The sequence below is a fragment of the Mercenaria mercenaria genome, unplaced genomic scaffold (assembly GCF_021730395.1).
Source record: "Mercenaria mercenaria strain notata unplaced genomic scaffold, MADL_Memer_1 contig_4805, whole genome shotgun sequence".
Lineage (NCBI taxonomy): Eukaryota > Metazoa > Mollusca > Bivalvia > Venerida > Veneridae > Mercenaria > Mercenaria mercenaria.
The window spans coordinates 1-23,664 of record NW_026463063.1 but is presented as its reverse complement, the minus strand read 5'-3'; the positions used below and the strand labels follow the sequence as shown (position 1 = coordinate 23,664).

At 38.8% G+C, this 23,664-nt stretch overlaps 1 long non-coding RNA gene across 1 annotated transcript; it reads right to left on the bottom strand.

Annotated features, from left to right (window-relative positions):
* Positions 1–10,454: 10,454 nt before the first annotated feature.
* Positions 10,455–23,404, bottom strand: LOC128554182 (uncharacterized). The gene is made up of 2 exons (XR_008369543.1): positions 23,246–23,404; positions 10,455–11,979 (listed from the first exon to the last, which is right to left on the bottom strand). It is a non-coding gene; the product is annotated as an uncharacterized LOC128554182 (long non-coding RNA).
* Between the last annotated feature and the right edge of the window lie 260 nt (positions 23,405–23,664).

Genomic DNA, 23,664 nt, shown 5'->3' with positions numbered 1-23,664 from the left:
AACAACGCGTTTCGAGTTGGCAACAAAATTCTGCGAATAAACCATAATTAGAGTCAGAATTTTTATGATTATTTGCATCGTTTTAGTTCAACTTTCACAAGAAATCAATCTAATTGGGAAAAATCATCTTGTTTTGGGGAATTTTTAAGCATTTTTTGGGAATTTTGACCATTTTTGTCAGTTGGGAAAACGCCGAATTTCGGAGTCAAATCGGCGCCAAAAAAATCACTGCAACTTCTGCCCATCGTCTTGATGAGGTGATCATTTGACCCAAGTTTGATAAAATTCCTTCAAGGGGTTTAGAAGATATAGAGCGGACACAAAATGGAAGGCTCAAACCTTTGACCTAGAGTTGTGACCTTGACCTTGAGCCAACAAGGCTGACCCATTGGTTCTGCACATCGTCTTGGTGAAGTGATCATTTGACCCAAGTTTCATGAAAATCCTTCAAGGAGTTTAGAAGGTATAGAGCGGACACAAAATGGAAGGTTCAAAACCTTTGACCCTAAGTTGTGACCTTGACCTTGAGCCGGCATGGCTGACTCATGGGTTCTGCACATCGTCTTGATGAGGTGATCATTTGACCCAAGTTTTATAAAATTCCTTCAAGGGGTTTATGAGATATAGAGCGGACACAAAATGGCAGGCTCAAACCTTTGACCTTGAGTTGTGACCTTGACCTTGAACCGACAAGGCTGTCTCATGGGTTCTGCACATCGTCTTGATGAGGTGATCATTTTACCCAAGTTTCATGAAAATCCTTCAAGGGGTTAAGGAGATATGGACCGGACACGATTTTGTTACGGACGGAAGGACAGACGCAGACCATTCCTATAATCCCTCGGCCACGGCAGGGGATTAAAAATAGGAGGTGTGCAAGTTCATATCATGATTAAGACTCATGCAAGGTTTCATGAATTTATATCAAATACCTTTTTAGCTAGGCGTGTCACAAGGTGAAAATGTGCTTTTTTGACTATTTCAGGGGCCATAACTCTAGAAATAGGGGGCGGACCGAGATGAAAAATAGGAGGTGCGCAAGTTCATATCATGATTAAGATTCATGCAAGGTTTCATGAATCTATGTCAAATACTTTAGCTAGGCGTGTCACAAGGTTAAAATGTGCATTTTTGACTATTTCAGGGGCCATAACTCTAAAATTAGGGGGCGGAGCCAGACGAAAAATAGAAGGTGCGCAAGTTCATATCATGATAAAGACTCAGGCAAGGTTTCATTAATTTATATCAAATACTTTTTGAGCTAGGCGTGCCATGAACTTTGCACGGACGCGCAGATAAGAGTAAATCTATATGCCCCCACCTCTGACAGCGGGGGGGGGGGGGGGGTACAAAAAGGGCCATAATTCAACCAAACTAGAAAATGCTTTTGTAAAAAAGCGCATGTCTCCCCCAATGTAAAGTCCTATAGGCAAGAAGTCAATAGGGGTCAGGAGCGAAAGTCAAAGAGACACTGATGGTTGGCTGCAATAGGGATCATCTACTTGGCATGTCCAGTCATCCCGCTAAATTTCAACACTCGTGGCCTAGTGGTTCTCAAGTCACTGTTCAGGCTCCTGTGTGTTGACCTTTGATCAAGTGACCTCAAAATAAATAGGGGTCATCTACTCTGCATGTCCAATCATCCTATTAAGTTTCAACATTGTAGGTCAAGTGGTTCTCAAGTTATTTCCAAACTAGAAATGTGTCCATGGGACACAAATGCCCCCACTACATGACATTAGTCAGGGGCCAGAACTCCTACAATACTGAATGAATCCAGATGCGAAACCCCAGGTGCACAACTACACATGCTGACCAACATTCCTGTAAACTTTGGTGATTCTAGGTCAAATACTTTTGGGGCTATGCGCGACACAACATTAAAATGACCAATTTTTTACTAAGTCAGGGGCCATAACTCCTACATAACTGGATGAATCCGGACGCGAAACCCCAGGTGCACAACTACACATGCTGACCAACATGCCTGTAAAGTTTTGTGACTCTAGGTCATATACTTTTGGAGCTAGGCACGACACAACATTAAAATGACCAATTTTTACAAAGTCAGGGGCCATAACTTCTACATGACTGAATGAATCCGGACGCGAAACCCCAGGTGCACAACTACACATGCTGACCAACATTCCTGTAAAGTTCTGTGACTCTACGTCAAATACTTTCAGAGCTACGCGCGACACAACATTTTCAGAAGGACGGACGGACAGACGGACGGACGGACAAGAGCAAATCTATATGCCCCCCCCCCAAAGTGGGGGCATAAAAATGATTTTACATGAACAGGCCACTGTGACCTTGACCTTTAATAGACTGACCCCAAAATCAATAGGGGTCATCTACTCTGCATGTTCAATCATCCTATGAAGTTTCAACATTCTGGGTCAAGTGGTTCTCAAGTTATTGATGGGAACTGGTTAACAAGGTTCAGGCCCCTGTGACCTTGACCTTTAACGGAGTGACCCCAAAAACAGTAAGGTCATTTACTCTGCATGAACAATCATCCTATGAAGTTTCAACATTCTGGGTCAAGAGGTTCTCAAGTTATTGATTGGAAATGGTTTTCCATGTTCAGGCCCCTGTGGCCTTGACCTTTAACAGAGTGACCCTAAAATCGTTAGGGTTCATCTACTCTGCATGACCAATCATCCTATGAAGTTTCATCATTCTGGGTCAAGTGGTTCTCAAGTTACTGACCGGAAATGGTTTTCAATGTTCGGGCCCCTGTGACCTTGACCTTTCACAGAATGACCCCAAAATCATTAGGGGTCATCTACTCTTTATGACCAATCATCCTATTAAGTTTCAACATTCTGGGTCAAGTGGTTCTCAAGTTAATGACCGGAAATGGTTTTCAATGTTCAGGCCCCTGTGACCTTGACCTTTAATGGAGTGACCCCAAAATCGATAGGGGTCATCTACTTTGCATGTACAATCATCCTATGAAGTTTCAACATTCTGGGTCAAGTGGTTCTCTAGCTATTGATCAGAAATGGTTTTCAATGTTCAGGCCCCTGTGACCTTGACCTTTGATGGAGTGATCCCATAATCAATAAGGGTCATCTACTCTTTATGACCAATCATCCTATCAAGTTTCAACATTCTGGGTCAGGTGGTTCTCTAGTTATTGATTGGAAATGGTTTTCAATGTTCAGGCCCCTGTGACCTTGACCTTTGACAGAGTGACCCCAAAATCAATAGGGGTCATCTACTCTTCATGACCAATCATCCTATGAAGTTTCAACATTCTGGGTCAAGTGGTTCTCTAGTTATTGATCGGAAATGGTTTTCAATGTTCAGGCCCCTGTGACCTTGACCTTTGAAGGAGTGACCCCAAAATCAATAGGGGTCATCTACTCTTCATGACCAATCATCCTATGAAGTTTCAACATTCTGGGTCAAGTGGTTCTCTAGTTATTGATCGGAAATGGTTTTCAATGTTCAGGCCCCTGTGACCTTGACCTTTGATGGAGTGACCCCAAAAACAACAGGGGTCGTCTACTCCAGCAGCTTACAACCCTATGAAGTTTGAAGGTTCTAGGTCAAATGGTTCTCCAGTTATTGCTCGGAAATGAAGTGTGACGTACGGACGGACGGACGGACAGGGCAAAAACAATATGTCTCCTGGGGGAGACATAAATAGTTGTCAGAGTTATGTACTCTTGCCTACAGATTGAAATCATGATGATAAACAAGTGTTCAAAGTTTAAAAGCAATATGTCAAAACTATTTGACAAAACGTGGACTTGTATGAAATCGGAACAAATTTCCAAGTCCAACAAGAGCTGTCTCCATAGGATGACACATGCCCCCGATGGCACTTTGAATGAATAGTTATGGCCAATGTTAGAGTTTAGGACCTTTGACCTACGGACCTGGGTCTTGCACGCGACACGTCGTCTTACTGTGCCACACTTTCATGGGTAGTTATTTTAAAATCCATGCATGAATGACAAAGATATGGACCGGACATGCCCATCATTGCACTATCATGAAATATGACCTTTAACGTCTAAGTGTGACCTTGACTTCTGAGCCACTGACCTGGGTCTTGCGCGCGACACTTTGTCTTACTGTGGTACACATTCATGCCCAATAATTTTAAAATCCATGCATGAATGACAAAGATATGGACCGGACACGCCCATCAATGCACTATCATGAAATATGACCGTTAACGTCTAAGTGTGACCTTGACCTTTGAGCTACAGACCTGGGTCTTGCGCGCGACACGTCGTCTTACTGTGCCACACATTTATGTGTAGTTACTTGAAAATCTATCTATGGATGACAAAGATATGGACCGGACAAGCCCATAAATGCACTATCATCAAAAATGACTTTTAACGTCTAAGTGTGACCTTGACCTTTGAGCTACGGACCTGTGTCTTGCGCGCGACACATCGTCTTACTGTGGTACATATTCATGCCCAAAAATTTTAAAATCCATGCATGAATGACAAAGATATGGACCGGACACGCCCATCAATGCACTATCATGAAATATGACTTTTAACGTCTAACTGTGACCTTGACCTTTGAGCTACGGACCTGGGTCTTGCGCGCGACACGTCGTCTTACTGTGGTACACATTCATGCCAAGTTATTTGAAAATCCATCCATGGATGACAAAGATATGGACCGGACACGAAAATTGCGGACAGAATGACAGACGGTTCAAAAACTATATGCCTCCCTTCGGGGGCATAAAAAGGGCCATAATTCAGCCAAAATAGATGACAGAGTTATGTTCTCTTTCCTACAGATAGAGACTATTATACTGAACAAGTGATAAAAGTTTTTAAGCCATATGTCAAACACTTTACACAAAATATAAACTGGTACGAAAAACAAAACCATGATTTCTAAGTCAAAAGGGGGCCCAAAATTTCAGCCAAAATCCTTGAGGGGTTTTATGTGCTCTTGCCTATAAATGGTCTGGTGATGGAAAAACAAGTGTGAAAGTTTCATAGCTTTATTCAAAAGACTTTGTCAAAATGGGGGACTGGTACGAAAAACTTACCCAGGGTGCGCGCCAAGGCCGTGGTGAGTAGGATAGCTCTACTTATTCTTCGAATAGTCGAGCTAAAAATGGTTGCCAATTTGATCAAATATTTAAATGCTCGTAACTTTCTCATTTTTACTCCAATTTTGAAAATTCTTTCACAATTGATGAAATCCCAGCTGACGAAGCTACATAAGAACTAGAATGTGTCTGTAGGACACAGGGTGTGCCCCCCAGGTACATTAGTCCACAAAAAAGGGGGCAATAATTCAAATTTTTTGCAGCCCATAATGGGGTACGCCTCAACAAAATTTTATGAAAAGGGTTCTTTATTTAGGCCCTATATTTTTTGAGCTATGAGCATCCCCAAAACACAAAAAATCCACTATTCTGGCTATTTCAAGGGCCATAACTCTGTAATAAGAGTAAGATTCTCAAGAAAAATGCCAGGAGTGAAAGGCCACATCATGATAAGACTCCTGCAAGGTTTCCTGAATTTAATTTTAATACTTTTGAGCTAGGCACATAATCAGGTGAAAAAGTGCATTTTTTTACTATTTCAGGGGCCATAACTTTAAAAATAGGGGGGGAACCAGCCAAAAAATTAGAGGTGTGGGAAGTTTTTACCATGATAAAGACTTATGCAAGTTTTCAACCATTTATATTAAATACTTTTTGAGCTAGGCGCGTCACAAGGTGAAAATGTGCATTTTTGACTATTTCAGGGTCCATAACTCTAACAAGAGGACCATGATGGTCCTGAATCGCTCAAACCCCTTCCACATGATCCAGTTTGGGGTATGGGCGTCGTTTTTTCTATTTGACATAGTGACCTAGTTTTTTGAGCTCATGTGACCCAGTTTTGAACTTGACCTAGATATTATCAAGATAAAAATTATGACCAATTTTCATGAAGATCCATTGAAAAATATGGTCTCTAGAGAGGTCAAAATGTTTTTCTATTTCAAGACCTACTGACCTAGTTTTTGATCGCAGTTGACCCAGTTTCAAACTTGATCCAGATATCATCAAGATAAACATTCAGACCAACTTTCATACAGATCCCATGAAAAATATGGCCTCTAGAGGGGTCACAACGTTTTTTTCATTATTTGACCTACTGACCTACTTTTTGGATGGCACTGACCCACTTTCGAACTTGACTAGATATCATCAAGGTGAACATTCTGACCAATTTTATGGAGATCCATTCAAAAGTATGGCCCCTAGAAAGATCAAAAGGGTTTTTTTTTCTATTTTTAAACCTACTGACCTATTTTTTTGAACGCACATGACCTGTTTGGAACTTGACCTAGATATCATCAAGATGAACATTCAGACCAATTTTCTTTGAAGATCCAGGAAAATATGGCCTTTAGAGAGGTCACAAGGTTTTTCTATTATTTGACCAACTGACCTAGTTTTTGATGGCACGTGACCCCCCTTCAAACTTTACCCAGATACAAGATGAACATTCAGACCAACTTTCATACAGATCCCATGGAAAATATGGCCTCCCAGAGAGTCACAAGGTTTTTTTATTTTTTGACCTACTGACCTGTTTTTGATGGCACATGACCACTTTCAAAATTGACTTAGATATCATCAAGGTGAACATTCTGACAAATTTTCATGAAAACTTCATGAAATATATGGCCTCAAAAGAAAATCACAAGGTTTTTCTTTTTTTAGACCCACTGACCTAGTTTTTGACCCCCATGGACCCAGTTTCGAACTGCTAGATATCATCAAGGTGAACATTCTGACCAACTTCATAAAGATCCCATGAAAAAGGTGACCTCTAGATGGTCCAAGCAAAATTTACGGACGCACGGACGGACGACGGACACCGCGTGATCACAAAAGCTCACCTTGTCACTTTGTGACAGGTGAGCTAAAAATAGGGGGCATAGCCAGACGAAAAATAGGAGGTACGCAAATTCATATCTTGATATAGACTCATGCAAGGTTTCATCAATTTATATGAAAATACTTTTTAGCTAGGGGTGCACAAGGTGAAAATGTGCATTTTTGACTATTTCAGGGCCATAACTCAAAAAATAGGAGGCAGACCCAAAGAAAAATAGGAGGAGCGCAAGTTCTTATCTGATTAATACACATGCAAGGTTTCATGAATCTATATCAAATACTTTTTGAGCTAGGCGTGTCACAAGGGGGGAAAATGTGCATTTTTGACTATTTCAGGGGCCATAACTCAAAAATAGGGGGCGGAGCCAAATGAAAAATTTGGAGGTGCGCAAGTTCATATCATGATAAAGTTTTCATGCTAGGTTCACAATTTATATGAAATACTTTTGAGCTAGGGTGTCACAAGTGAAAATGTGCATTTTTGACTATTTCAGGGGCCATAACTTTGAAAATAGGGGGCGGACCCAAATGAAAAATAGGAGGTGCGCAAGTTCATATCATGATTAATATACATGCAAGGTTTCATGAATCTATATCAAATACTTTTTGAGCTAGGCGTGTCACAAGGTGAAAATATGCATTTTTGACTATTTCAGGGGCCATAACTCTAAAAATAGTGGGCAGAGCCAGATGAAAAATAGGAGGTGCGCAAGTTCATATCATGATAAAGACTCATGCAAGGTTTCATCAATTTATATGAAATACTTTTTGAGCTAGGCGTGTCACAAGGTGAAAATGTGCATTTTTGACTATTTCAGGGGCCATAACTCTGAAAATAGGGGGCGGACCAAAATGAAAAATAGGAGGTGCGCAAGTTCATATCATGATTTATACACATGCAAGGTTTCAAGAATCTATATCAAATACTTTTTGAGCTAGGCGCGTCACAAGGTGATAATGTGCATTTTTGACTATTTCAGGGGCCATAACTCTAACAAGAGGACCATGATGGTCCTGAATCGCTCACCTGTTCCCACATGACCCAGTTTTCAGTATGAAGTCGTTTTTTCTATTATTTCACATAGTGACCTAGTTTTTAAGCTCATGTGACCCAGTTTTGAATTTGATCTAGATATCATCAAGATAAAAATTCTGACCAATTTTCATGAAGATCCATTGAAAAATATGGCCTCTAGAGAGATCACAAGGTTTTTCTATTATTTGACTTATTGACCTAGTTTTCAAAGGTACGTGACCCTGTTTTGAACTTGACCTAGATATCATCAAGGTGAACATTCTGACCAATTTTCATGAAGATCTCATGAAAAATATGGCCTCTAGAGAGGTCACAAGGTTTTTCTATTTTTATACCTACTGGCCTAGTTTTTGACCGCATGTGACCCAGTTTTGAAACTGACCTAGATACCATCAAGGTGAACATTCAGACCAATTTTCATGAAGATCTATTGAAAAATATGGCCTCTAGAGAGGTCAAAGGATTTTTCTAATTTCAGACCTACTGACCTAGTTTTTGACCGCAGTTGACCCAGTTTCAAACTTGACCTATATATCATTAAGATGAACAGTCAGACCAACTTTCATACACATCCCATGAAAAATATGGCCTCTAGAGAGGTCACAAGGTTTTTTCATTATTTGACCTACTGACCTACATTTTGACGGCACGTGACCCAGTTTTGAGCTTGACCTAGATATCATCATGATGAACATTCTGACCAATTTTTATGAAGATCCATTTAAAAGTATGGCCTCTAAAGAGGTCACAAGGTTTTTCTATTTTTAGACCTACTGACCTAGTTTTTGACCGCACATGACCCTGTTTCGAACTCGACCTAGATATCATCAAGATGAACATTCAGACCAACTTTCATACAGATCCCATGAAAAATATGGCCTTTAGAGAGGTCACAAGGTTTTTCTATTATTTGACCTACTGACCTAGTTTTTGATGGCACGTGACCCACTTTCGAACTTGACCTAGATATCTTCAAGGTAAACATTCTGACCAATTTTCATGAAGATCTCATGAAATACATGGCCTCTAGAGAGGTCACAAGGTTTTTCTATTTTTAGATCTACTGACCTAGTTTTTGACCGCACATGACCCAGTTTCAAACTTGACCTAGATATCATCAAGATGAACATTCAGACCAACTTTCATACATATCCCATGAAAAATATGGCCTTTAGAGAGGTCACAAGGTTTTTCTATTATTTGACCTACTGACCTAGTTTCTGAGGGCACGTGACCCAGTTTCGAACTTGACCTAGGTATCATCAAGGTGAACGTTCTGACCAATTTTCATGAAGATCTTGTGAAATATATGGCCTCTAGAGAGGTCACAAGGTTTTTCTATTTTTAGACCTACTGACCTAGTTTTTGATGGCACGTGACCCAGTTTCGAACTTGACCTAGATATCATCAAGGTGAACATTCTGACCAATTTTCATGAAGATCTCATGAAATATATGGCCTCTAGAGAGGTCACAAGGTTTTTCTATTTTTAGACCTACTGACCTAGTTTTTGATGGAACGTGACCCAGTTTCGAACTTGACCTAGATATCATCAAGATGAACATTCTGACCAACTTTCAAAAAGATCCCATGAAAAATGTGACCTCTAGAGTGGTCACAAGCAAAAGTTTACGGACGCACGCACGGACGGACGGACGGACGATGGACGACGGACGCCGCGCGATCACAAAAGCTCACCTTGTCACTTTGTGACAGGTGAGCTAAAAATAGGGGGCGGAGCCAGACGAAAAATAGGAGGTGCGCAAGTTCATATCATGATAAAGACTCATGCAAGATTTCATGAATTTATATCAAATACTTTTTGAGCTAGGCGTGTCACGAACTTCGGACGGACGGACGGATGGACGGACGGACACACGGACGGACGGACGCACGGACAAGACCAAATCTATATGCCCCCACCACTCATGGGGGGGCACAAAAATGTTGCCTTTCTTTTAAAGATTGGACCAAAAATAGTGGCCTCAAATGTAAACAAGCATTTTCTTTGATTTGATCTAGTGACCTAGTTTTTGACCCCACATGACCAAGATTCAAACTTTTCCAAATTATCATGAAAACAAAATTTAATATTCTGTCAAGGTATCGGGAAGATTGGAGCAAAAAAGTGGCCTCTACAGTGTTCACAAGCTTTTCCTTTGATTTCATCTGGTGACCTTGTTTTTGACCTTACATGACCCAGATTTAACCTTGATTTAGAAAACATCAAGACAAAACATTCTAATCAAGTTTCATAAAGATTGAGTCACAAAGCACTTTCTGCTAGGGTGAGCTAAAAATTTAGTCATCAAATAACTCGAATGTGGGTTCTGTATTTGTTTCTCAAATCATATCTTCTGATTACATTTATCAAAACTTCATTTTACACTTACACAAATATTAATTCAAAGGCCTTAATTAATTCAAAGCCTAAAAGAGAGCTACAGTTTTTTCTTAACACTGGGTCAAAGGTCTTTTTTACTCATTTTATTCTTTGAAATAACTCGCAAGTTTGACTTCAATTAGCAAATTAACATTTATTATCACAATCACTGTGTTTCAGCTAAAAATATACAAACGATGATACAGCAGAGATAAGTAAGCACACTGTGTAAATCTGGATAAAATGTGGCCCCAGACCACTATCAAAGCATAATTATAAGGAAATCAATTTGTGACCCTATCCTGCGTTTTCAAGAATTTATTACTATTTTCTCTGATTTATTTTAAACCTTATTTATTTCTACAGGACAGAATGTTTTCAGAAGTTAGAGGTTAATTCCAGCTGTCCCCCCCCCCCCCACAAAATTCAAGTACTTTTTTTTTCAGGTTTTGGGGGTTTATGTCATTTTCAAGGACTTATATATTTATTGAATTAAAGGACTTTTCAAGGCCTGTATGAACCCTGGATATAGAACTACAGTATTTTCACATAAATGCTTTCACAAGAAGGCCATGATAGTGCTAGATCACTGAGTAGAAACACAAATGGAAACCAGCCCTGCTCAATAACAGGCAAGTTTTTTACAAATCATATGAAAACAATCTTTAACAACATTTTTTTTTAATTACTTTTTATCCTTCCAAAGAAAACCAGCCCCACCTTCTGGTAACCATGCTTTTGTTGACTTAGAATAGTTAGAAAAATATTTGTAGTGTGTTGAACAAGAAGATTTCTGCAATTTTTTTTTTTTAATATTACACCTGCTGGTAAAATTTTGTTTGAACATAGGTGCAGCATGTGACCCATATGTGCAGCATGTGACCCATATGTGCAGCATGTGACTCATATGTGCAGCATGTGACCCATATGTGCAGCATATGACCCATACATGCAGCCACACTGCACTATTGGAACAAGTTTCATCTTCAATGAAATGGTTTAAGAGGTGTTGTCTGACAGAAATGATAACATACTCCAGAGGATGCAGGATGTTAAATGATCATACTAGGTTACCTTGAGCACCTTTATCTAAAATTTCTCTTGTTTTCGAAGTATTTGTATAAATTAGTGTAAGTAATCTCTATCCATATAATACTACTAAAAATATATCCTTTTTACAATTTCATTTGATGACGAATAAGTATATCATAAATTTATTCTGTTCAACAGAGATACCTTCTTACTGTTGCAATTACATGTAAGGCAATAATGAATGTTCTTCCTGCAACATTAACAAGCCTTTGTTTGCTTGCAGTGTCAATGTCTATTATTTTCTCCCCAGTTTCTACCACTTGCATCAGCGGTCATCACACTGTCTGAGGTTTATGTCATTATCATAGGATTGACCTGATTTGGTCACTTTAGACTTGTCTTTTTTCTTTTTATTATTTCTTCTACATCTAAGCAAACAGCAGGCAAAGAATAAGGCAAGAAGTGCAACAAATAGCACAACACATACTACTATAATAATGATACAAGTATCATCACACGGAATAATTATAGGAGCAGTTGTAGGTGTGTTTGTTGCTGTTGATGTTGTAGAAGCATTTACTGTTGCAGTGGTGTTGGAGCTGGTGGATGTGTTGGTGGAGCTGGTGGTTGTAGACCCTGAAATTACACCAGACACCAGGTGTTAAAATATTTCAAGTGTTAATTTGTTTTTTCTTAAAGTCTCTTAACTGTTATATCATTATTCTTGCAATCAAAACTTCTTTTTCACTTGCTCCGCCCATGTATTTACTGTAAAAATTGTGTATTAATACAGTATTATACCAGACTTTTATTTTTGAATTGCCTTGCTAGTGCTGAATACTTGTTCCTACTCAGAGGGACATCTGGTATCTACATCTTGTTTGTTTCCTAATAACCACTTTTTGTAGCACAGATGCAATCTAAGGCATAAAATGAAATATTGTTTGTTTTCCTTCGATTGATTGACCCCTCACCCCCCCCCCCCGCCCCCCCTCACCCATCCCCCCTCACCCAAATAACAATGCTGAATAGTTTTGCCACAAAAACAAACAAAGTACAAGGGTACTGGTATAAAATTCACCTTGTTGCTTGTCATTACTGTCAAGTGTTTCTTCGAAGTGCTGATATATTGCTATGTTTGCTAAAATACTTTTTGACCTTTTGTTGGTTTACCTTATAATAAACCACATGTTGAAAAGGGCAGCAAAACTCTATACACAGTCTGCCTGGAAAACCCAAGAACAACATCAGTTGACAACTTCTGTCAATAACTAAGATAGAATTTTACCATGAACTAAGTGAGACTTGAGAGTTGATAATTATAGATAACAAGAGTGGCAGACTGTCACAAAATACGTCTGTCATCGAATTTGGCCTAATTCAAAGGCCATAACCTAAGAGAGTCTGGGGCGATTTGGCTGGTTATCGAACGTGGCCAAGATATTTTGCCCAAAACACTGTCAGCAAGTTTGGTGAAGACTGAATGAAAACTGTTAGAGAGCGCACAAGGCTAAATTTGCAGATTTTCAAGTAATTCAAGGGCCATAACTACCTGGGGGATTTTGCTGGTTATCGAACATGGCCAAGATATTATGCCAACACATATTGTCACCAAGTTTGGTAAAGATTGGATGAAAACTGTTTGAATTAGAAGGCAGACAAGGCTAAATTTACAGATTTTGAGTAATTAAAGGGCCATAACTCAAGAGAGTGCCTGGAGGGATTTTGCTGGTTATCGATATTGGCCGAGATGTTTTGCCAGCAAACATTGTCACCTAGTTTGGTGAAGATTGGATGAAAACTGTTTGACTTAGAGAGGAGACATGCTTTTGGACGCCGACTGCCAGCCCGCCGCCACGGGTGTTCACATACTACGCCCCACTCTTCCAGAGACGGACGTATCATAATTTAATGACCCATTTGACTAGATTCTGTAAGAAATTTCAACAAGAGCTGTCTCAATAGGATGACACATGCCCCGATGGCACTTTGAATGAATAGTTATGGCCGATGTTAGAGGGTTTTGGGACCTTTGACCTACGGAGCTGGGTCTGGCGGGGGAACGTCGTCTTACTGTTTTCACACATTCATGCGTAGTTATTTTAAAATCCATGCATGAATGACAAAGATATGGACCGGACACGCCCATCAATGCATATCATGAAAAATGACCTTTAACGTCTAAGTGTGACCTTGCCCTTTGAGCTACAGACCTGGGTTTTTTGCGCACGACACGGTCGTCTTACTGTGGTACACATTCATGCCAAGTTATTTGAAAATCCATCCATGGATGAAAAAGATATGGAGGGGAAACACGCCATCAATGCACTATCCTTTAATGTCTAAGTGTGACCTTGACCTTTGAGCTACGGACCTGGGTCTTGCGCGCGACTGTCGTCTTACTGTGGTACACATTCAGGGCCAAGTTATTGAAAATCCATCCATCGATGACAAAGATAGGGACCGGACACGCCCATCAATGCATATCCTTTAAAGTCTAAGTGTGACCTTGACCTTTGAGCTACAGAACTGGTCTTGCGCGCGACACGTCGTCTTACTGTGGTACACATTCATGCCAAGTTATTTGAAAATCTATCCATCGATGACAAAGATATGGACCGGACACGCCATCAATGCACTACCCTTTAATGTCTAAGTGTGACCTTGACCTTTGAGCTACAGACTTGGTCTTGCACGCGACACGTCGTCTTACTGTGGTACACATTCATGCCAAGTTATTTGAAAATCCATCCATCGATGACAAAGATATGGACCGGACACGAAAATTGCGGACAGACTGACAGACCGACAGACGGTTCAAAAACTATATGCCTCCCTTCGGGGGCATAAAAAGTAACTGACGCAATGTTGGTAATTGCTGTAGGTACCAAAAATAATTGTTTGTACTCAAAATCATTGTGTAAACAATTACTTTTTTGAAACTGTGTTCCTTGTGTTTTCTTATGCAAAAATACAGGTAATGTCATGTTTGTTATAACAGAAATTATCAAAGGCCTGAAGGGCTTGAGAATCAGCTAGTGATTGATGTACTGGTACTATAGTCTAAATGGTAAGGTTATATAAATATCAAACAACAGGAAATGAATACAGGATGCACACGAATGACTGATTTTGAGGGTAAAACAGTATGCTTCCATGCAACTTATTTCAAATATACTTTTTCCTCAGATTATGCATGGTAATAAATCAATGAAATCAATTAAAGTAATGTATGTACATTGAGGCTTCAATACTAATCAGTTTTAAAATTCATACAATTTCAATCAATAGTATCCAAGTTCTAACAAACACACATGCAGGAATGATCTGAGAAGGATCAAATCTAGAAATAAAGTAAACAAGAGGGCCATAATGGCCCTATATTGCTCACCTCTTATCACTGCACTTAAAAACAAGAAGGTCAAAAAATCATAATCAAGATCAATCAAAAGAATTATGAGAAAATGTAGATGACATTTTCTTGAAGTTACTTCAAATAAAATTATTTTCAAATCAGGCCAGTAGTTTCATACAAGGTTTTCTGTATAGCCATATTGGAAAATGAGCCCCTCCCCAAGCCACTTTTTCAATGAATCAAAATTATTTGAAGGAATTTGGTAGAGGGTCACCCAAGAAATATTTGTGTAAAATTATTTTGAAAACGGACCAGCAGTTTCTGACAAAATGATTTTCAAAGTTCTATATAGGCATATAGGGAAAATAAGCAAAACCCCTTGGGGGCCATCTTTTTGCTGAATCAAAATTATTTGAAGGAATATACTAGAGGATCACCCAAGGAACACTAGTCTTGTGTAAAACTGTTTTGAAATCATTTTCTATATAGCCAAAAGTCCAAAGGACAGGAACAACAAACCAAAAAGAAAAAAAACAAAAATTCTTACAAGGTACAGATATGTCAAAATACACCTTAAACTTGGAGGTACCATCCATGTTGTACCACAAAAAAGTGGTCTGGGCCCAAATAGAAAAAAAAGTTACTAAAAAAAGCTATTTATAGTAAACTAAAAAGAAGTAATTAAAAACAATTATTGTAAGTGAACAAAAGAAGGATCTGCCAAATAAAAACAAGAGCACTGCAATGCAACGCAAATGCAGAGCAATATACACACAAAACAAAGTCATATGACCTTGACCCTAAGTGGACCTTGACCTTGAAGTGAGCCATCCGAAACTGCGCTATGCACGTCGTTCGATGAGGTGAACTTTTTGGTGTCAGGTTTCTTTGAAATCCTTCAAGGGTTTCAAGAGTTACAGAATGGAAGGGGAATTGCTAACCAACAGACAGACAGACAGATGGACACTGAGGCGATAACATAATACGCCCCTTCAGGCGTATAAAAAGGAATCAAGATCTTTATAATGGTGATACAAGTTGTGTGCTGGTTTGGTTAAAGTCAAATCATAAATGAAGGTCCTATTGTGCAGACAAGGTCAAAATAGGCCGGTTTAAATAAGGAACCAAGATCTTATAGTGACACAAGTTTTGTGCAAGTTTGATTAAATTCAATTCATAAATGAAGCTGCTATTGCGAAGACAAGGTCAAAATAGCTAATTCTGGCCCTATCAGGGGCCATAACTCTTGAACCCATAAAGGAATCTGGCCAGTTGAAGAAAGGAACCAAGATATTGTGGTGATACAAGTTGTGTGCAAGTTTGGTTAAAATCAAATCATGAACTAGAGCTGCTTTTGAGAAAAGCGCATGTCTCACACAACTGCCCCTATGTAAAATGTCTAGTTTCTTTAGATGGTTTAGACGAGTGGATCCAATTATATGGTCTGGATGAGTGGATCCAATCAGTTATTCAAGATCCATAAATCAAAAGTGCTTGGGTGGATTTGGCTAGTTATCGAACTTGGCTAAGGTCTTATGGCCAAACGCATTTTGTTCAAGTTTAGTGAAGATCGGATGAGAAATGTTGGATTTAGAGAGGGGACAAGAGTAAAAAGGCGGATTTTTGGGGTAATTCAAGGGCCGTAACTCCAAATGCCTAGCCCAATTTGGCAAATTATCAAACCTGGCCGAGTTCTCAGGGTTTCAAAACATTTGTTCAAGTTTGGTGAAGATCGGATGAAAAATTTTCGACTTAGAGTGCGGAAAAGAGTAAAACTGCCAATTTTCGATAATTCAAGGGCCATAACTCCAAAAGCGGGACCGATTTGGCTAGTTATCGAACTTGGCCGAGGTCTCATGGTCCAAACACATTTTGTTCAAGTTTGGTGAAGATCGGATGAAAAATGTTTAAATTAGAGTGGGGACAAGAGTAAAAAGGCCGATTTTTGGTAATTCAAGGGCCATAATCCAAGATGCATGGACCGATTTGGCTAGTTATCGAACTTGGCCGAGCTCTTATGGTCAAACACATTTTGTTCAAGTTTGGTGAAAACTGGATGAGAAATGTTCGACTTAGAGTGCGGACAAGCTTTGTGACAGACACACAGACTGGAGTAAATCAATATGTCTCCCACACCACTGTGTGGTTGGAGACATAATGATGAAGCTGATACTGTGCAGACAAGGTCAAAATAGCTAATTTTTGCCCTTTCAGGGGCCATAACTCTGGAACCCATAATGGAATCTGGACAGTTCAAGAAAGGACCTGAGATCTTATGGTGACACAAGTTTTATGCAAGTTTGGTTAAAATCAAATCATAAGTGAAGCTGCTATTGCGCAGACAAGGTCAAAATAGCTAATTTTAGCCCTTTCAGGTGCCATAACTCTGGCATCCATAATGGGATCTGGCCGGTTCAAGAAAGGAACCGAGATCTTATGGTGACACAAGTTTTATGCAAGTTTGGTTAAAATCAAATCATAAGTGAAGCTGCTATTGTGCAGACAAGGTCAAAATAGCTAATTTTGGCCCTTTCAGGGGCCATAACTCTGGCACCCATCATGGGATCTGGCCAGTTCAAGGAAGGAACCAAGATCTTATGGTGATACAAGTTGTGTGCAAGTTTGGTTAAAATAAAATCATAAATGAAACCACTATTGTGCAGACACGAAATTGTGGATGGACGACGGACGAAGAGTGATCACAAAAGCTCACCCTGTCACTATGTGACAGGTGAGCTAATAAAAATGGATCTAATGTCAAAGTTACAACTTGGTATTTTCAATAACTTCTGTACAGAAAATGGCAACTATAATTACGCTTCCTCACTTTTAGGGAGCATTACAAGCATATTATAGCAAAGTAGAAAGAACCAGAATGTGTCTGTAAGACACAGGATGTGCCCCCACTGATTCATTTGCCATAAATAAGGGGCAATAATTCAAATGCTTGCAGTCTTAAGGAGGTATAGCCTCAACAAACATTTTATGAAAAGGATTCATTATTCTAAGCCATATACTAGAGACCGTACCATAGCTCTTCGCATACTTCGATTTTTCAAACTAAAGTGATTTTTACAGATGCACCGGTTACGATAAAAAATGAAAACAAAAGACTCCGTCTATAATCTTTGAAATGTATGAATGACACTCGATCTTAGTTATAATACTGATTGACAGTGAATGCTAATGACTCCATGTGTTGCAGAAAGGTATTTGTTTGTAACTGAATTTCCCATTTTTGAAATTATCTCAAAACTGGTAAAATAATTACTTATATTTGGACAATGTCATGGTCTTTTTCCGTTCAACAGCTGCTAAAAGGGCAAATATAAAAGATTCAGTGTAAGTTATATTTCACTGGTACTACCAGTCAGTAAGTTCATATTCTGAACAACATGTCAGAGAAATTCGGGGAAAATTGACCAATTATGACGTTTGCAGCATTAGATTATATTTTTTCTTTACACGAAAATTGCCGTTAGGTAACAAAGGGAATACGCCGATAATCCGGAGTCACCGATTATTGTTCAGCTCACGCAAGTAATCCAGGCAATTAAACTGCTTAGTTATTAGCTGCTGTTGTGATAGGGAAGTGGTAGAGTGTCTGCCTTAAGTGTGAGAGGTCCTGGGTTCGAGTCCCAGTTAGAGCTTCACTATTTGCATTCTGCTAAAGCATAGTTTTGCTGTTAATAGACTGTTCCAAATGTTCTAATTTTTTAGCACACAGTATCATGGATCAGTATTGAGCAATCGAGATCAAAGTTGAATGTTAAATCAAATGCACCCAATTAGTAAATATTCACTATATTTTGTCCCTTTGATGTTTTTGCTCTGCATGTTCGAGAAGAGGGTTTCATTTCTTTATCAAAAAATTTCTTTAACAATAAAAAATTAAATGCTCATAAACTCCCCACTTTTTGGTTAAAATAGTGTCTATATTTCTGTTTTTGAGAAATATATGGACATCTGTCTTCATTTCAAAGCTTTTTAACTTCAAACCTATGATTTGAAAAACTTAGGTACTATCTCTACATATACTTTTTGAGCTATGAGCATCACAAACAAAAAATCCACTGTTTTGGCTATTTCAAGGGCCATAACTCTGTAATAAGCGCTAAGATTCTCAAGAAGAATGCCAAGTGTGCAAGGTCACATCAGGATAAAGACTCAAGCAAGGTTTCATAAAGTTTACATCAAATACATTTTTGATCAAGGTGCATCACAAGGTGAAAATGTGCATTGTTTACTATTTCAGGGACAATAACTCTAGAAAATAACATAAATAACGTTTCAAACCAATCTCATTAGAAGCTGCTAAATATATTCATTTACATAAGAGGACCATGATGGTCCTGAATCGCTCACCTCTTCCCACATGACCCAGTTTTGAGTATGACGTCGTTTTTTCTATTATTTGACATAGTGACCTAGTTTTTGAGCTCAAAGTGACCCAGTTTTGAACTTGACCCAGATATTATTTAAGATAAAATATCTGACCAATTTTCATGAAGATTATTGAAAAATATGTCTCTAGAGAGGTCACAAGGTTTTTCTATTATTTGACCTATTGACCTAGTTTTCGAAGGTACGTGACCCTGTTTTTGAACTTACCTAGATATCATCAAGGTGAACATTTCACTAAAATTCATGAACATCTCATGAAAAAATATGGCCCCTAGAGAGGTCACAAGGTTTTTCTATTTTTATACCAATGACCTAGTTTTTGATCGCACATGAACCAGTTTCGAAATTGACCTAGATATCATCAAGGTGAAAATTCAGATCAATTTTCATGAAGATCCATTGAAAAATATGGCCTCTAGAGAGTCAAAAGATTTTAATAATTTTAGACCTAAATGACCCTATTTTTGACCGCAGTTGACTCAGTTTCAAACTTGACCTAGATATCATCAAGATGAATTTTTTCAGACCAACTTTCATACAGATCCCATGAAAAAGTATGGCCTCTAGAGAGGTCACAAGGTTTTTTATTATTTGAACCTACTGACCTAGTTTTTTATGGCACGTGACCCAGTTTTTAAACTTGACCTGATATCATCAAGGTGAACATTCTGACCAATTTTCATGAAGATCCATTGAAAAATATGGTCTCTAGAGAGGTCACAAGGTTTTTATTATTTGACCTATTGACCTAGTTTTCGAAGGTACGTGACCCTGTTTGAACTTTACCTAGATATCATCAAGGTGAACATTCTCACTAATTTTTTATGAAGATCTCATGAAAATATGGCCTCTAGAGAGGTCACAAGGTTTTCTATTTTTATACACCTACTGGCCTAGTTTTTGACCGCACATGACCCAGTTTCGAAATTGACCTAGATATCATCAAGGTGAACATTCAGATCAATTTTCATGAAGATCCATTGAAAAAAAATGGCCTCTAGAGAGGTCAAAAGATTTTAATAATTTTAGACCTACTGACCTAGTTTTTGACCGCAGTTGACTCAGTTTCAAACTTCACCTAGATATCATCAAGATGAACATTCAGACCAACTTTCATACAGATCCCATGAAAAGTATGGCCTCTAGAGAGGTCACAAGGTTTTTTATTATTTGACCTACTGACCTAGTTTTTTATGGCACGTGACCCAGTTTTTAAACTTGACCTAGATATCATCAAGGTGAACATTCGACCAATTTTTATGGAGATCCATTCACAAGTATGGCCTCTAGAGAGTCACAAGGTTTTTCTATTTTTAGACCTACTGACCTAGTTTTTGACCGCACATGACCCTGTTTCGAACTTGACCTAGATATCATCAAGATGAACATTAAGACCAATTTTCATACAGATCCAATGAAAAATATGGCCTTTAGAGAGGTCGCAAAGTTTTTCTATTATTTGACCTACTGACCTAGCTTTTGATGGCACGTGACCCACTTTCGAACCTGACCTAGATATCATCAAGATGAACATTCAAATTAACTTTCATACAGATCCCATGAAAAATATGGCCTCTAGAGAGGTCACAAGGTTTTTCTATTATTTGACCTAGTGACCTAGTTTTTGATGGCACGTGACCCATTTTCCAACTCGACCTACATATCATCAAGGTGAACGTTCTGACCAATTTTCATGAAGATTTCATGAAATATATGGCCTCTAGAGAGGTCACAAGGTTTTTCTATTTTTAGACCTACTGACCTAGTTTTGGATAGCACGTGACCCAGTTTCGAACTTGACCTAGATATCATCAAGATGAACATTCAGACCAACTTTCATACAGATCCCATGAAAAATATGGCCTTTAGAGAGGTCACAAGGTTTTTCTATTATTTGACCTACTGACCTAGTTTTTGATGGCACGTGACCGAGTTTCGAACTTGACCTAGATATCATCAAGGTGAATGTTCTGACCAATTTTCATGAAGATCTTATGAAATATATGGCCTCTAGAGAGGTCACAAGGTTTTTCTATTTTTAGACCTACTGACCTAGTTTTTGACGGCACGTGACCTAGTTTCGAACTTGACCTAGATATCATCAAGGTGAACATTCTGACCAATTTTCATGAAGATCTTGTGAAATATATGGCCTCTAGAGAGGTCACAAGGTTTTTCTATTTTCAGACCTACTGACCTAGTTTTTGACCGCACGTGACCCAGTTTCCAACTTGACCTAGATATCATCAAGATGAACATTCTGACCAACTTTCATAAAGATCCCATGAAAATTGTGACCTCTAGAGTGGTCACAAGCAAAAGTTTACGGACGCACGCACGGACGACAGACGACGGACACCGCGCGATCACAAAAGCTCACCTTGTCACTTTGTGACAGGTGAGCTAAAAATAAAGGGAGGTAATTTGTCATAAATTCAGTCCATATGTATCTTCACTGATTGTCCAAGTCCATCCGATGGCATAAATGAAATTTCAAATCATTATTTTCATTAATTACCAAGATATACTCATTTCAATTTGAAATAAATGGAGGTAATTTGACATTAAATCAGTCCATTGGTATCTACCCTGATTGTCTGAGTCCAACTAATAACAATAATGAAATTTTAACTGAGTCCATTAAGGACTCACTGATATAAATCCATTTTGATTAAAATCAGGGGAGGTAATCAGATATAAAATAACTCCAGAATCTGTGATTGGATCCGACAGAATCATCATGGAATCAAAGATTTATTGTTGTTGAGTATATTTTGCAAGTTTGTATCAAATCAAACCATAAATGAAGTCTCTATATGGTTGCAAAAGCCAACACAGCAAATTTTGGACCTCTAAGGGGCCATAACTCTGGAACCCATGACGGGATCTGGCCAATTTTCGAAAGGAACCGAGATATTATGCCAATACAAGTTGTGTGCAAGTTTGATTAAAGTTGATTGCAAAATGTTGTCTCGATCGTGTTCACAAGCAAAAAATAGCAAATATTGGCCTTTAAGGGGCCGTAACTCTGGAACCCATAATGGGATTCGGCTAGGTTTCAAAAGGAATCGAGATATTATGCCAACACAAGTTGTGTGCAAGTTTGATTAAAGTTGATTGCAAAATGTTGTCTCCATCTTGTTCACAAGCCAAAAATAGCTAATTTTGGCCCTTTAAGGGGCCATAACTCTGGAACCAATAACGGGATTCGGCTAGTTTTCGAAAGGAACCGAGATATTAAGCCCTTAAAAGTTGTGTGCAAGTTTGATTAAAATCAAATACAAAATGTGGTCTCTATCGTATTCATAAGGAAATTGTGGACTGACGACGGACCAAGGGCGATCATAAAAGCTTACCCTGGCACTACGTGACAGGTGAGCTAAAAAGGACATACTGTTTGAAGAAAAGTGTACTGACAGCTGGCAGATGGTCAGCGATCACAACAGCTCACCCTTTGCACTTTGTGCTCTGGTGAGCTAAAATTGGGAGAGGATCTAATAATGATGCAACAGACCAAGTCTGATAAAGATCCATCAAGCACTTCATGAGAAGCAGTCCTTTATTTTTTTTCTGTCTTTAGCTCTGGCAGCCCTTAAAAGGTGCCAATCTTAAACATTTGATTAAGATTAATAGAGTACCATGCCCGGACTAATCTGACAGTTGTTTCAAAGAGGATGTCAGCTGAATTAACGTGTGGACAGATGGAAGAAAGACATCAGGGTTAGAGTTAGGGGGCGACTTAAGCAAAATAGCTGCTTTGTAGTTCCCCAATTCCCTCTAATCTAACATCAAAGCGAAATTCAAGTCACCTGATATTTTCTCAACACTCCTCCAGTTATCCACTAACAGCCTGTTGAAACTTGACTCAAAAACATGATGGCATAATTTAAGCTCCACATAACAAAGACAGGAAATCATAAAAATAGTTATAAGTGTTTTAGTTCCTTTTTCAACTTGCATGTCACAGTGCTAAAATCTCTCCACTTCTCCCTAATCTCTGCTGAGGGAGAAGTGACCTCCTTAAAGCTTAGCTTAGCTTAAGCCTCGAGACATACAATCCAAACAGCTGATCCCAAGCACTTCTATGCTAAGGTGAGATAACAACAGAACTAGAATGACTGCATAAATGCTAACAAATGTTACCTGTTGATACTGTAATTAAAGTAGTGAAAGTTGTTCTTAATGTCACTGAAACAGAACACCCAGAATTAACATCATCCTTAGCTAGCGAGGATGTAGATCTCCATGTACTGTCAAACCTGTCCTCGTTTGCATCACTTCTGATAAATGCTCCAATTATTTGCTGCAAAATAAACCCCTACAAATGGACAAGACTGTCAACATGTTTCATATTCTACTTTGTATAAATGTCTATATTGCTATAAAGATAATCGGAATAATTGTGTGGGAACAAGAAACCTAAAATGGTGCTTAGAAACACTGAAATTAAACAGAAACCAGGTTTTTCAGACTTTAGTCACAAATGCCCCTGAAGTGTGCCCAAGAATGCTACATTAGTCTGTACAAAATGAATAACAAGAGGGTCATGATGACCCTGGATC